This window comes from Rhinopithecus bieti, unplaced genomic scaffold, assembly GCF_001698545.2.
Source record: "Rhinopithecus bieti isolate Rb0 unplaced genomic scaffold, ASM169854v2 scaffold_28529, whole genome shotgun sequence".
NCBI classification, from domain to species: Eukaryota; Metazoa; Chordata; class Mammalia; order Primates; family Cercopithecidae; genus Rhinopithecus; species Rhinopithecus bieti.
The window spans coordinates 343,037-354,817 of NW_016813064.1; the positions used below are offsets into that span (position 1 = coordinate 343,037).

Genomic DNA, 11,781 nt, shown 5'->3' on the forward strand with positions numbered 1-11,781 from the left:
TTCAGTTATTTAACTGTTACTGATTACTTCATTTAAGATTTGCAATAATAGGACACATCTACAGATGACGATGTTCTGGAAGCTCTATTGATTCTTCCTGCCATTCCCATCCTTAAGGGTAGCTAGAAGGAAGGAAGAGTCCACTTCTGTGTTTCTGGGAGGGGAAATAGCAGGTGGCATGGGGACTCCTGCTCCTATACTACCTAGGTGATTCTCCATTGTCCTTTTCATGGTGGAGGAGGGCTATGTTCAATAACCAATTCATTCAACAAACATTTGTTACTACCCTATTCCACGGTAGACTGTACCTAGGCACTGGATATATGAATGAGTATCACAGGCAAGTAAAGTCACTGGCAAATAGGCCTTGAGTCTAAAGAATTTAGCTGAAGAATAATACTATAAATACGCAATTTTTTTAAACTTTGAAGAACCTATTATAGAGCCTAAAACATTGCAGCTCCTCAGTGAGTATTTGTTAAGTGAATGAATGAATGAATTTCAATTGTAAATATTGAGGAATGGCTTTCTTCAGCCTCTGGGCAAATACTGCCTACTTGATAATAACAGTGACGTTACTCTATGAGGGCTAAGTTGACTCACACTGATGTGTTTCTACATGCGTGTTGTGTTTGCAAGTCTTCATCTCTGTCAGTGAAACATCTTTTCAAAGCACATTAACATTTTCCTATTTCAACTTGTACCACACTGACATAGTTCAGGCCCTGATCTATACTCTATCCATATGTGATTATGTCATTTCCTGTTCAATATCCTCATTAGTCTGTCCTGCATCCTACCATCACCATCACACCAGCCCCATAACATTAAGGATAGAGTCCAAAGTTTAGCAGGATTTAAAGGATTTATTGTGAGGGGGCTACTGAGTATCCCTCAAATCTCATTTCTTGCCTCCTCACAATCATACTATACTTCTTATCAATTATTAGTTCTTAGAGACAATTAAAAATGCTCTCATTTCTTTGTGTCTTCGCACAGGCTGTTTCCTTTTTTTCCTGGATAACACCCACTGGTCTTTGAGGATTCAACTCAGGCGTCCTCCCACTCAGGAAGCTTTTCTAGAAAAACCCAGACTGACTTGGATGCCTCTTCTAAGGCTCCCAAAGCATTCTGCCGCTGAAATTGTCAGCTTTTAAAAATATATATCTCACCAATTACACCAGCTGCTCGAGGGCGGGAACTGTACCTTAATCTCTATTGTACCTCTAATATCCATCCCAGGGTCTGGAACTCTGTGTGTGTGTGTGTGTAGCCACACAAATGTATAGAATAGAGAAAGACAAAGAAAACAAAAAGCACCTGGCTCTGGAATCTTTGCCTCTCAGAGGCAGCTGGCAAGCAGACAGGAAATGGCCAATGTTGACTGAGTTCTCTCTCTCTATAAAGACTGGAAATAAGCCAAAGGAACAGAATATTCTAGCACTTAGAGGAACATTGCAGTCTAAGAAAGAAAAAAAAATTCCGGCATTTTAAAAAGGCATAATCCTTTGGAGAGTCACAGAGATAGAGAGGTACAAATTAACAGCTTGCAAATTGCATTATTATTATTATGTTACTGGGATTTTAGGAGATACACGGTGATGCAATGTTTGGGGAATATGGATCTGTAGGAAATAGAGACTATCAGTGGAGTCCACCTGCAGCATTATTAAGAGATGAGTATTTCAGAGCCTCTGGCACCCTCTGGCTACATCCTTTCTTCTCACCTAGCAGGTTGGTCTGGGGCAACAGGTCACATGTAACCAGAGCTCCTGCCCTGGTCACCCCGTAGTCAAGTGCTGCTTCACTGATGAAGTGCCACCATCATCCTGATCCCCTGACCCTCTCTGTGCATAAGGCAACTTACATGTTCAGGCTCTCTCCTCATGTGCCCTGCTCTCTCTGAAGGGAAAGGGGACATTCATTGAACACTTTCCATGTGACGTTCTCATACAACTTGCAGTTTCAGAAAAATGTGGCCATTTTATAATGGTCAAATGTAGACTCTGGAAGATGAATAAACTGCCCATGATCACAAGGTTAATAAATGGTACAGCCAGATTCAAACCCCAGGCAGCCTAATTCTAAGGACTGAGTTCCTTCTGTTACAATGATCTAGTCATGGTGGTAGACTTAAAGTGTCTCTTTCCCCAGTTAAAAATCTATACTTCAACTAGGACCTTTGGTTCCTTACCCCAAAAATGTGCCCACCAAGGCCACACCAGGTATCATAGCAAAATTGGCAGATGGGAGGATACTGGCCATGAGAGTCTTACAGCTCCCCCTCAGATTACATCTGTCTGGGTACCGTGGACTCTTGAGAATTGTTCTAACAATCACTGTACCAAGGATTTTTTTTTAATTCCTCAGCATGTACAATCTAAGGCAAAATTATATGGAAATTCATAGTGAGGTAAAATAAAACACCTCATCTATCCACAAAACTGCCTTTGTATTTATAATTTCATCAGGAAAGGCAAACTTATAGAAAGATAATGGCACCATTTATTCTCAAAAGCAGGTTTATACCTGTGACTACATATGAGTTAAGGTTAGTTTAAACACTATAATCTCTTTTCATGCATTTTTAAAATTTTAATTTGTGTTTGAAATATTTAGATGGCTTCTTTGTACCCATGAATAAATAATCCTATATACGCTTTTTTGGCCCACTTAGCAGAGAATGACTGATCTGTATTTTAATCCTTTCTCATAGAATCACTGAAATCACAGCTTTCCTAGGCTCTCAGGAGAGAAAATGTGGGCTCTGCTTTTTGCATTCACTTTTTCTCTTCTTTCCTGACTCCGGACCTGGGAAGCAATAAAGGAGTGATCCTTCTGGAAGGGGAAGGGAACTTGGCACCGTGGAAGCTCCAGAAGGATCCAGAAGGATGATGTCATGTACTAGAAGGGCTGCTTCTGGGTCTCCTGCCTGCGATAGCCAGTTGCCACAAGGGGATTATCTTGGAGCATCCAAAGAAATATTATATCACCTCTTTCCCCTAGGACTAGGGTCTAAACTGCTGTAAAATGCTTCCAGGATGTGTCTGTAGGAACCGTGCTGAGGGCTTGGGTGGTCCATTCTGATGGAGGCCTCAGAATGGACATGAAACAACAGTGAGATATGGAGAGAGGTATTAATTTGAGGCCCAGCGTTAGCAATAGAATTGTTGAGAAAAGCAGTCAGAGTTCAGTGTTGGAGCCAGGTTTATTCTTGCACGTGATTAGCTTAGTTAACCCACATCAGATGCCCCGAAGCCCGCCCCCACCATTCTCACCACCTCACCTGAAACACAGAGTTTTGAGAATTAACTGCAATGAAAAAAACTACCTCATGAATATATTAAAGGGATTTTCTTTTTTTCTAAGATTCTCTAAATGCTGTGACAAAATAAATCTAATGGCAATTCCTGAGGCATAAACTGTACATTCAGGGAACCTGGATATATCAGAAGTATTCATGGTCATAGGCCTTATGATATTCACCATTTTCACTTTTTGGATGAGATTCTAGAGTCTTGCACACAAGAAGTGATTTGAGGGGTGGAAGGTACATTGCTGGCACTAGGGGTATATTAGCCCGTTTTCACACGACTGATAAAGACATACCCGAGACTGGGTAATTTATAAAGAAAAAGAGGTTTAAGGGACTCACAGATCCACATGGCTGAGGAGGCCTCACAGTCATGGCGGAAGGTGAAAGGCACTTGTTACATGGCAGTGACAAGAGAGAATGAGAGAGCCAAGCGAAAAGGGAAACCCCTTATAAAATATTCAAATCTCGTAAGACTTATTCACTTCCTTAAGAACAGTATGGAGGAAATCGCCCCCATGATTCAATTATCTCCACTAGTCCCTCCCACAACACGTGGGAATTATGGGAGCTGCAATTCAAGATGAGATAATCAATTCTCCACTAAATACTTTTTATAAAAAAAAAAACTCTATTAAAGCACTTAAGTCTAATGATATTAAAGAACACTTTAAGAAAACAATACACAAGTAGAATAAGATACAAAGAAATACACTAGAACAGATTATCACTTTTCGCACTAATACTTGTCTGTTAAATAGAAAGCAACAAAAATTTATATAGAGATATATAAGTGGCTTTAGTAAAGACCGGCGACCAAGAAAAAAAAACAAAGTTAGACAAGGTCCTGAGAGAATGTGTTCCACATAAGTGGGAATTATAACTACAATTAACAATATGCTTGATAACATTGGTCTCAGGCTAATAATAGCTGGTATGTAAATAAAATAAATGTTATGGAAGCACACTGGCGTTGATAAAAATATACTTCATCTATTATTTCTCTTTATTTTCACAAAAAAAAATCTCTCATGTGATATGCTAGGCAAAATACTTATCTTTTTCAATTTTACAAATAAGAGTTGTGAGGGGCTGGAGGAAAAATTCAGAATGTATAATATTGTTACAGTAAAAATGCCTGCAGGATATCACACAGACGGTTATTACAGGAGCTGGGACAAGATTCCAGGGCTCTTAATTCACATTCCCTGCTCCTTCCACCAGCCCAGTCCAGCTGCTCACACTTCTGTAGCTCAGCACCATCACAGGGCCCTGGGGACACATCAGTGAGATGAGACTGAATCATGTTAAAGTAATGTTTGTGTGTATAGACACTTGCACGCTAAAATTGGATTTGATGTGAAGCAGGGAGGGAATAATTGAAAAATGGATTATAGAATCATGATTTAAAAGAATTCCTACAGGCCAGGACATGGACCAAGTTGAAAACACACTCCTTCTTAAAAGAGGTTCACCCATCTTTGGATAGTGCAGATATTCCAGCTAGTAATCCGTAGTCATTCTTGTACATACGCTTTTCTTCAAAAATAGGTATTAAGTGGTTATTCTGTGACAGGTAGGTATTTGTGCTAGGTCCTGGAATTACAGTGGGGCATCAGTGAGTTATTGCTTTGTAATCAGCCATTTTAAAACTCAGGGACTTAAAACAATAAGCATTTATTACTGATCCCAAGTCCACAGGTCATCTGGGTCAGTCTCTGATCTGAGCCAGGCTCGCTCACTCATGTGTCTGATCAGCTGGCAGTTCGAATGGGAACCTAATTCACACATCTGGCAGTTGGCTGACTGTTGGCTAGAGCAATAGGATGATTAGACCATATACTTTTTGTTCTCCAACAAACAGTTGCAGGGGACCAGAGGAGCAGGTGGAAGCATGCAATGCTTCTTAAGGTCTAGTATCAGAAGTTGCACACTGTCATTTCCACTAAATTCTTTAGTTGAAGCAAAGACAATTCAAGCTCAGAAATAAGAGATAATAGAATCCACATCTTCACAGAGAAAGCTGAAAAATTACATTGTAGAGCGTGAGTGCAGGAAGCCATGAACAACTGGGGCCATTTTTGTAATCAATCTACTGCAAATGATAAATCAGGCAAGGATTGACCCTACTTTATCAGAACACAAGAACTCTGTTGCTGCAACTTCTACCTGTGAATTCTGCTTCATAGAAACAAAATCTAATTGCTTTCCACATGACCAGTTCTTGAAATGGTTGAAGTCATCTCTCATATTTCATGTGAGTTTTCCTTTAAGAATAATTATGTCAAGTTCCTTCCAACATTTATGATGCAATGTGTAAGATGGGACTGTGCTGTAATGAGAATGTTTATCTCATATGGGTTCTGAAAACAAAGAGGGAGAAATTATGGCAAGGATATGTTGTGACTTGTTTCATCTTAGAATTATGCTCTCGCTGCCTGCACCCAGGTGAAATAAACAGCCTTGTTGCTCATACAGAGCCTGTTTGGTGGTCTCTTCACACGGATGCAAGTGAAATTTGGTGCCAAGTGAAATTTGGTGCTGTGACTCGGATCGGGGGACCTCCCTTGGGAGATCAATCCCCTGTCCTCCTGCTCTTTGCTCTGTGAGAAAGATCCACCCACGACCTCTGGTCCTCAGACTAACCAGCCCAAGGAACATCTCACCAATTTTAAATCAGGACCCAACTGAAAACTGGACTCTTCAAGTCACCTGGCAGCCACTCCCAGAGCCCCTGGAACTCTGGCCCAAGGCTCTCTGACTGACTCCTTCCCAGATCTTCTCAGCTTAAAGGCTGAAGACTGATGCTGCCCCATCGCCTCGGAAGCCCCCAGACATTCACGGACGCCAAGCTTCAGACTCAGCCCGCCTGCACCCAGGTGAAATAAACAGCCTTGTTGCTCACACAGATCCTGTTTGATGGTCTCTTCACACAGACAGGCTTAAAGGATGGCCTCTTCAGATCTGGAACAGTTATGCTCTCATGTTAATGAAAAGATTGGCAATATTAAGAAAACCTTGTCATTAAGAAACTGTGGCCAGGAACCTACCTTGAAGACAGTATTAAATAAAATAGGAGATGAGATCATTGTAGTAAATGAACTTCTAAATAAATTGGAATTGGAAATTCAGTATCAAGAACAAACCAACAATTCACTCAAGGAACTCTGTGAATCTCTTGAAGAAGATTACAAAGACGTAGAACATCTTAAAGAAAACATTCCTTCCCATTTGCCTCAAGTAACAGTAGCCCAGAGCTGTGTTAAGGGATCAGATCTTGATCCTGAAGAACCATTCAAAGTTGAGGAACCTGAACCCATAAAGAAGCCTCCCAAAGAACAAAGAAGTATTAAGGAAATGCCATTTATAGCTTGTGATGAGTTCAGTGGTGTTCCTTCGTACATGAAATCCCGCTTAACCTATGGTCAAATTAATGATGTTATTAAAGAAATCAACAAGGCAGTAATTAGTAAATATAAAATCCTACATCAGCCAAAAAAGTCTATGAATTATGTGGCCAGAAATCTCTATCACAGATTTATTGATGAAGAAACGAAGGATACCAAAGGTCGTTATTTTATAGTGGAAGCTGACATAAAGGAGTTCACGACTTTGAAAGTTGACAAGAAGTTTCACGTGTTACTGAATATTTTACGACACTGCCGGAGGCTATCAGAGGTCCGAGGGGAGGACTTACTCGTTACGTTATAACCTGAGTCCCTTGTGAACTTTTGAACGGACCAATAGGGTATAGAGGCTATTTCTATAATTTTCTTATATATAATTTTTTTAACTTTTAGTCTTTTTTGTTTCCTTTTTTTTCTTTGAGACGGGATCTTGCTTTGTCACACAGGCTAGAGTGCAGTGGCGCAAACATGGCTTACTGCGGCCTCAACCTCCCAGGCTCAAGTGATCCTCCCACCTCAGCCCCCTGAATAGCTGGGACTACAAGTGTGCACCACTATGCCTGTCTAATGTATTTTGTGTAGAGATTGGGTTTCACCATGTTGCCTGGGCTGGTCTTGAACTCCTGAGCTCAAACAATCCACCCTCCTCCGCCTCCCAAAGTGCTGGGTTTACAGGCGTGAGCCACCACACCTGACCTATTCTTGTTTCTTACAAAAATAAAACTTTTTTGGATAACGCTTAAAAAAAAAAAAAGAATTATGCTCTCAAAGTAACACATAGCTGCCTGGCAGAACAGCTCTGGCACATACACATGCATGATTGTGCATTTTAAAATGAAAACTATTAATGTCAAATATGGGATGAAATTGAATAAACTGGAAATTCATTCAAATTGGAAATAAATTCAAAATGTATAATTGGAGTGGAAATTAGTTTTTTAATAACATGGAGATGAAGTAACATCAAAAAAGAAGAGACTTTTTACAGGCACAAAAGCAAGGGAGGAGTACATGATGTTAATCTAAGTTATGTTCTGTCCACAAGATTTAGGGAAAATGACTAAAACGTAAGAGGTTTGAGGTCATTCAAATAAACAGTTGAACATTAGAATCAGAGTAAGTAAGAGTAGGAAAAAATAGGTTTAATGTGGGAGAAAATTGGTCAAATTTCTGTGAAGATTGTATCACCTATTAGCAGGAACAGTCAGAGATAATGGCATATAGTTTTTATCAACCAGGGGAAATTAATACCACCCTATTTTAAGTAACAGACAGCGATGAAACATTGAGTTTCCAGCATGACCAGAAAATCAATCACAAAATTCTCAAGTAGGAAGCCCTATGAGCCCCTTGAAATAAAAAACAGTCAAAAAGATACATGTCACAAATATAGGTGATATTAAATTTGTTTCTCCGATATCCATGGCATTATTTGGAGGAAAATTCATCCCTAAAGCCAGATTGACTATCAGATTTAGTGTGGAAATACTTGAAGGATTTGAGTGTCTGCTCCTTGGAAGGGAGTGAACAGTAGCCTATAAGGGGGTTTTGGTTTACAAAGAACTTTCTCTGAAAATGTTTTTGACTGTAATAAGAACTCTATCACCCAATTTGATCATCCAATTTATTCATTAACTTTGGCTCTGCCTGACTAATACAGATGTTTCCTAAACTGAATTCAACTTAAAAAGACAGAGAAATGCTACCACTGCTACCTCATCTTCAAAGACAATTCCAGAAAAAAATGTTCAAGGCATTTTAAATAAAGCAGCATTAGAATAAGTGGGTGGCCTTCTCTAGGAATTACTTTGAAGGAAGTTTTGGATACAGCCTGGGCTGCTTTTTATCCAGCAGACAATGGAAGGCATGCCAGCCAGCATTCTGATTTAAAAATTTAGATTAAAGGTCAGGAAACCAGCACCCTTAGGCCAAATCCACTTCTCAGCCTGTTTTTATGGATGAAGTTTGGAACACAGCCCTGCCCATTTGTTTATGTGTTGTCGATGGCAGCTGTTGCCTACAACGGCAGAGTTGAGTAGCTGAGATAGAGACCATACAGCCCGCAGAGCCTAAATATATGTATTATCTGCTATTTTTCAGAAACAGTTTGCCTACTCCTGATTTAGACTATCACCAGTGTATGTATTTATTAAAATCATTTCTTTTATTTTGTAATTAAGCTCTGCATTGTAAATATTTGGGTTGATTGGTTGGTTTATTTATTTGTCACGTTTCAGTTTGTTTATTTTAAAACCACCTCATTGAAAAATAAAGCAGAGATACAGAAAACTACACAAACACAAGTATAGCATAATGAATTATTACAAAACAAAAACGCTTATACCATTACCCAGGTCAAGAAACAGACATTGCCAGCCACCCTAATGTCTTTCCACATGTCTCATCCCAATTAGAGAAACCTCCCTCTCTCTAAGTGCATAACCAATATCTTAACTTTTATGATAATTGTTTTCTTACATTTTTATAGGTTTATCACCCAAGCATACATCTCTGGACACTAATTTTATTTTGCTCATTTAAAAAAATGAGGCTGGGCATGGTGGTTCACACCTGTAATCCCAGCAGAGGCAGACAGATCACTTGAGGGAATTCGAGACCAGCCTGGCCAATATGGTGACACCTTGTCTCTACTAAAAATACAAAAATTAGCCAGGCTTGGTGGTACATGCTTGTAATCCCAGCTCCTTGGGAGGCTGAGACAGAAGAATCACTTGAACTCGGGAAGCAGAGGGTGCAGTGAGCCAGGATCGCACCACTGCACTCCAGCCTAGGTGACAGAGGGAGACTCCATCTCAAAAAAAAATACATATTTTAAGTCACTTTAATCTATACTTCCCCTCCTTCACCACCACCCCCATTCTCTTTTCCTTAAAATTTGTCTGTTGAAGACTCCAAGTTACTGGAGCCAAAGAATTTCCCACAGTCTGGATCTTTCCAACGGTGCAGTTCATCATGTCCCTCTGTCCTGGGTATTTTCTGGAAACTGAAAGCTGGATGCAGAGGCCTGATCAGATTGCTTTGGTTTTCTAAAAAAGAATGTTTATGAACAAACTTCAGAAAGCAAATGGAGTCAAACAGGCCACTTTAATAAACACATGAAAAAAATCACGACAACCAAGAAAAAGGTAGGACTAGGCAGTGTCGTAAGTGCTCCCCCTTTCATCTGGTCCTCACAATACATTTTAGGGTGAATGTGTAGCTGTTTAGGACCCTATTTTACAAATGAGAAAAGGTGGGCTCTAGAGAGCAACGGGCTTGTTCAATATTCTTCAGCCAGGATGAGCAGACAGGCCTTTTGCCTTTCAGGCATCTGCATCCGTTCCACCACTCCACAGTCTTCTGGTGTGTCTGTTCCCAGTCTGGCAGTTTGCTCAACTTCTTAAATGCAGTACACATTAATTTAGCACTTACAAGGTGTTGAGTTCTGTGCCAGGCACTGAGGGTACAGATAGACATGGTCCCTACCCTCACATCATAAAATGGTCTACTGGAAGTGAATTATATCTTTATTATTCAGATAATTAATTACCATGTGTTACATGCAATAAGATAAAAACATACAGGTTTTTAGAGTGGGTAATATGGTCAGTAACTCAAATGGTTAGGGAAAAGTGCTCTTTAAATTAAAAGGATGATATAAGAGGCAGAGAGGCTGGGAGGAGGAAGGAGTAGAAATGGAAGCAGAGTAGGCAGGGCCTTGACTTCTGGGCAGAATGATCACATTTGTGAAGTCCCTGAAATGATAAGGAGCTCTCAAAGCCCTGGAAGAGATGGTATAACATAGCATCTGAAGGTAGACTCTGCAGCTAGGCTGGCTGGCTTAGAATCCTGGTTCTGCCCCGCAACTAGCTGCCTGACCTTTAAGCACGTTATTTTATCTGTGTGCAGTTGCCTTGGTGCAGAGGAAGAACGAGAAACATTAACAGCGGTCTTGGTTCCTTGGGGCTGTGCTAACAAAATACCTCTAACTGGGTGGCTTATAAACAATAAAACTTTGTTTCTTGCAGTTCTGGTGTCTGGGAGGCCCAAGAGCAAGGCAGATTCAAAGTTTGGTGAGGGTCTGCTTTCTGGCTCTCAGGCAGTTCCTTCTCTCCATGTCCTCACACAGTGGAAGGAGCTAGCTAGCTCCCTGGGATCTCTTTTATAAGGACACTAATCTCAATCATGAGGGCTCCATCCTCACGACCTAATCACCTCCCAAATGCCCCACCTTCTAATACCATCACATTGGTGATTAGGTTTCAACATATTTGGGGGGAACAAAAACTTTCAGATCATAGCAACAACCCTATAGGATTATTATAGGAGTTAAAGGAGTTAATTAACATAAACTACTCGAGCAGGGCCTGGCACATATTCAGCAGTTTACATGTATTTGCTGAATCAAAGAAGATGAATATACTGGGCAAAAGGAGAAGTTGGCGGTGCTTACACTGTCATGTTTGAACTTTATCCTAGGAATAGTAATAGACCTTGAAGGTGTTACACAGAGGGTGACAGGATCAAAGGGGTTGGAAAAACAAATGTCTGAAATAGCAACAACAGCAAAGAGAGCACAAGGCGCTTGATCATCTGACAACCCTAATGTTTTGATCTGCTACAAACTTCTGAGAAAAAGAGCCACCATCAACTAAATAAACAAACAACTGGATTAAAAGTGAATGTATCCATATGAGCATCATCTCTTTCTCCACAACTAAAGAATGATCAACTATGAATTCAACATTCAGAGAAAGATGATTTAGATGTTGGAAAAGCATGATAATCGAAATGTGATATTTCTGTGCTTGCAAAATAGTTATCTATCCATGTGATCCAAACTCGGACTAGACCATAACCTCCTTTCAGGACACGGATTAAGTCTTACACGTCTTTGTATTCCCTGCCTTGCATCTTTGCTCAGAGTAGGCACTCAGGAAATTCTTGTTGCAGTGGGTTGAAGAATTCTGTGACATTTGATCTCAGAACAGTCTCCATTCATGCTGCTCTGAGCCAGGAGAATAGCCTACACAATGCCCAGCTGTGATCAAGCTGGAGACC

The 11,781-nt window shown here is 40.3% G+C and overlaps 1 pseudogene across 1 annotated transcript; it reads left to right on the forward strand.

Moving 5' to 3' along the window:
• The first annotated feature begins 6,254 nt into the window (after positions 1–6,254).
• LOC108512383 (spindle and kinetochore-associated protein 1 pseudogene) lies at positions 6,255–7,227 on the forward strand (annotated as a pseudogene). The gene has a single exon (XR_001880581.1). The product of XR_001880581.1 is annotated as a spindle and kinetochore-associated protein 1 pseudogene (transcript).
• Positions 7,228–11,781: the final 4,554 nt, after the last annotated feature.